Source organism: Schistocerca cancellata, chromosome 1, assembly GCF_023864275.1.
Source record: "Schistocerca cancellata isolate TAMUIC-IGC-003103 chromosome 1, iqSchCanc2.1, whole genome shotgun sequence".
NCBI classification, from domain to species: Eukaryota; Metazoa; Arthropoda; class Insecta; order Orthoptera; family Acrididae; genus Schistocerca; species Schistocerca cancellata.
The window spans coordinates 641,318,539-641,323,363 of record NC_064626.1 but is presented as its reverse complement, the minus strand read 5'-3'; positions in this window follow the sequence as shown (position 1 = coordinate 641,323,363).

The window sequence follows — 4,825 nt, the reverse complement described above, 5'->3', positions numbered from 1 at the left end:
CTATCAGGTCGGAGACCATGGCTGCGGTTACCCTTGACGCTGCTTCACAGACAGGAGCGCCTGCGATGGTGTACTCAACGACGAACCCGGGTGCACGAGTGGCAAAATGTCATTTTTTCGGATGAATCCAGGTTCTGTTTACAGCATCATGGTGGTCGCATCCGTGTTTGGTGACATAGCGGTGAACGCACGTTGGAAGCATGTATTCGTCATCGCCATACTGGCGTATCACCCGGCGTAATGGTATGGGGTGCCATTTGTTACACGTCTCGGTCACTTCTTGTTCGCACTGACGGCACTTTGAACAGTGGACGTTACATTTCAGATGTGTTACGACCCGTGGTTCTACCCTTCATTCGATCCGTGCGAAACTCTACATTTCAGCAGGATAACGCACGACCGCATGTTGCAGTTCCTGTACGGGCCTTTCTGGATACAGAAAATGTTCGACTGCTGTCCTGGTCAGCACATTCTCCAGATCTCTCAGCAATTTAAAACGTCTGGTCAATGGTGGCCGAGCAACTGGCTCGTCACACTACGCTAGTCACTACTCTTGATGAACTGTGGTATCGTGTTGTAGCTGCATGGGCAGCTGTACCTGTACACGCCATCCAAGCTCAGTTTGACTCAATTCCCAGGCGTATCAAGGCCGTTATTACGTCCAGAAGTGGTTTGTTCTGGGTACTGATTTCTCATGATCTATGCACCCAAATTGCGTAAAAATGTTATCACATGTCAGTTCTAGTATAATATATTTGTCCAATGAGTACCCGTTTATCATCTACATTTGTTCGTGGTGTAGCAATTTTAATGGCCAGTAGTATAGTTCTACTGGACACTTCATCACGTGGTGACTGGTGGCACACGAGGTCTAGTGCCCGTGTTCCTTGCACCCTTCGTACCACATCATGTATCTTGACTTCCCACTTATCATCAAGAGCTTCGCGTGCCCTAAAGTGAGGTCCGTAATGCACAATTTCTGTTGCTCACTAACTACACCAATGTACCAGGGAAATTCTACAGATTGCAATAGCTTGTGTATAAAGCCATGCTTAGATAACATCTGTATAAATAATAATATTACATTTGTAATTTACAATTTTATATTGTAGCTTGTGTTGTAAATATACACGCTAGCTCTTCCAGCAGGCAGTACTAATTTTGATAAACTCGGCCATGCAGGAGGCTTTAATTCACATGATTATAATATACATTGCGGTCGATATTCTGAAAAAAAGAAATTATGCACTTTTCTAGCGTGCTTCATATCGTTGCAAGGTGACACAAAACACCTGAAATATTGTGTTTTGCCATGTTGTTGCAGTTTCCGCGAGTTTTTCACTTATTCGTAGAGACCAGTGCATTGACAGGTTATCTGCGGAGGGAAAGTGGTGGGGTTTGCATTCTCCATCAGCAAGTTCATAACGAGATCTTAAATTGTTGGATCAACATAAAGAACAGTATCGGCAGTCTTTCCACAACTCGTTCTCCAAATAGGTTTCCGGAACCAACTATCTCACTTAACGTAAGGTGTCACAGGAACAACAGAGTAGAAACTTATGTAAGAGTATTATTCCTTTACGTTCTTCTGTATATTCTCTGTATTATCTACGCACGTATTATCAATAGGATCTATACATGTATTAAAGTAAGAGACATTCTTCTTCGTTTCCTTGAACTTATTTTGTACCCACACAGGGTCGGTTCATCAATTAGGATTTAGCAGTGTCAGTGGCAGAGGTTCGTAGGATGCCGTTCCTCGCGTTATAAAGTAACTGAAACATGCAATGTGCATATTTATTTTTATTTTGTGTCATTATTACTAAATATGTTCCGTTTGTTTTTAATTTAATTTTGCTGTAATTGGTAAATAAACTGCGGAAAAGACGCAACACAAGACTGTATTTAGTGGGACTAAGGCAAAATGGGTGCATACTGAGGGGCTGTAGTGTTACTAATTGATTAGGCATGGTAAAGACGATAAGATGGTGCTCAGGAGGCCTGTACGTGCAGCCTCTGTTTTGACTCTGCGTGCAGTTATCAGTGCAGAGTTTACAGGTGAACAGTGTTTGCAACATTCATTCTAGAGTACAACTACGCCCCATACTCCTATTGAACAGCTTTAGCCACTTGAACAGGATCGAATTCTGGACCTGCGGGTAGCTGGATGCACATATCGAAGGATTGTTGCACATCTTGAGAAATATGTGTCGATGGTGTTTCGCTGCTTTCAGCAGTGGCCTGTGGATCATTCCCACTCGTGTAGATCGGGCTATGGGCGTCCGCACAGTCAGACACATGTCACAATCGACGGATTGAGCGAGCAGCGTTGGCTGACCGAACATCATCCAGGGATGAAATCTGGATACATGTTGCACCCCGTTTGTCATCACGGACCTCTGGGAACTCTCTGCTTGCAGCAGGATTAAGATCTCGTGTGCCTCTGAACGGGCTATCACTGACGCCCCGACACCACCAGGTACAGCTAGCGTGGTGTCGTGAAAGTGGATTGGCGCTCTGTTCTACATCTACATCTACATCTATACTCCGCGAGCCACCTTACGGTGTGTGGCGGAGGGTACTTATTGTACCACTATCTGATCCCCCCTTCCCTGTTCCATTCACGAATTGTGCGTGGGAAGAACGACTGCTTGTAAGTCTCCGTATTCGCTCTAATTTCTCGGATCTTTTCGTTGTGATCATTACGCGAGATATATGTGGGCGGTAGTAATATGTTGCCCATCTCTTCCCGGAATGTGCTCTCTCGTAATTTCGATAATAAACCTCTCCGTATTGCGTAACGCCTTTCTTGAAGTGTCCGCCACTGGAGCTTGTTCAGCATCTCCGTAACGCTCTCGCGCTGACTAAATGTCCCCATGACGAATCGCGCTGCTTTTCGCTGGATCATGTCTATCTCTTCTATTAATCCAACCTGGTAAGGGTCCCATACTGATGAGCAATACTCAAGAATCGGACGAACAAGCGTTTTGTAAGCTACTTCTTTCGTCGATGAGTCACATTTTCTTAGAATTCTTCCTATGAATCTCAACCTGGCGCCTGCTTTTCCCACTATTTGTTTTATGTGATCATTCCACTTCAGATCGCTCCGGATAGTAACTCCTAAGTATTTTACGGTCGTTACCGCTTCCAATGATTTACCACCTATGGCATAATCGTACTGGAATGGATTTCTGCCCCTATGTATGCGCATTATATTACATTTATCTACGTTTAGGGAAAGCTGCCAGCTGTCGCACCATGCATTAATCCTCTGCAGGTCTTCCTGGAGTACGTACGAGTCTTCTGATGTTGCTACTTTCTTGTAGACAACCGTGTCATCTGCAAATAGCCTCACGGAGCTACCGATGTTGTCAACTAAGTCATTTATGTATATTGTAAACAATAAAGGTCCTATCACGCTTCCTTGCGGTACTCCCGAAATTACCTCTACATCTGCAGATTTTGAACCGTTAAGAATGACATGTTGTGTTCTTTCTTCTAGGAAATCCTGAATCCAATCACAAACCTGGTCCGATATTCCGTAAGCTCGTATTTTTTTCACTAAACGTAAGTGCGGAACCGTATCAAATGCCTTCCTGAAGTCCAGGAATACGGCATCAATCTGCTCGCCAGTGTCTACGGCACTGTGAATTTCTTGGGCAAATAGGGCGAGCTGAGTTTCACATGATCTCTGTTTGCGGAATCCATGTTGGTTATGATGAAGGAGATTTGTATTATCTAAGAACGTCATAATACGAGAACACAAAACATGTCTCCAGTGGTGAGAATAGTTTCTCTACGTATGTGAATGACGGACGTAGATGTGTGCGGTGTAGCTCTGGTGATCTGACTGTCCCAGAGCGCATACGCACACGACACACAGTGCCCAGTCCAAGCTTTATGGGGTAGAAAGGCCACCAGTTACTACTTGGTGTTTCCGAAGGGTAAAGCAACCCGTGCCCGCTCCCTAGCACAGGCTGTTATCCCCGCGCTACCGCCATTTCTTTGACAGGAAGATGAAGCGCATTTTTCAGTAGAGCAATCCATGTCTACATACGAGTGCATCGACGCAACGCGCTCTTCATGGTGTAAAACAGCTGCCCTGGTCAGCAAAATCGCAAGATCTCTTGCCAAATGAAAACTTACGGGAGATGGTGGAGCGGAAACTTACTCGTTCTCTGGGGCCTGCAAGAAACATTGCCCAATTTTAACAGAAGGCGCAAGATGCTTGGGACAGTCTTTCGTAGGATGATATTCGGCACTTTTATGATCGTTTGAATGCGAGAATACACCCCTACGTTGCTGCCGGAGGAGTGTACACTGTATTTATGCGACTGTTTGGACATCCTTTATGATGACATGTGTGGTTCATTTGTTCTCTATGTGTTATCATATGCTCCTACAATAATGAACTACCTTCCACCTCACTTGTCGGTAAAATAACCATGTGATCGAAGGTACTGTATTTTTTTCGTCAGAGAATGTGCGTAGATCATTGTTACAATTTCTTTCTTTCGTGGATATAAGAGATTATAGACCACAACGGTCGTAGGTGATTTACAATTAGTATTAGGCGATTCGACGGCCTTCCATCCGCTAACGTAACCTACCACACTGATGTGTCATATTTGTACGAATCGGCTCTATGGAATCTGCAGAGTAAAATGGATCGACGTTGACAGAATGATGCAATGCAGCAGTCTCGTTTCGACGAGACCATTGCCATACCGTTAATAGTTGTCCGATATCATTTTGTATCAATGCGGACTGTGCAACGTATCTACAAAGATGCCATGTAACATGGCGTAAGGACAGCGGTCATAAA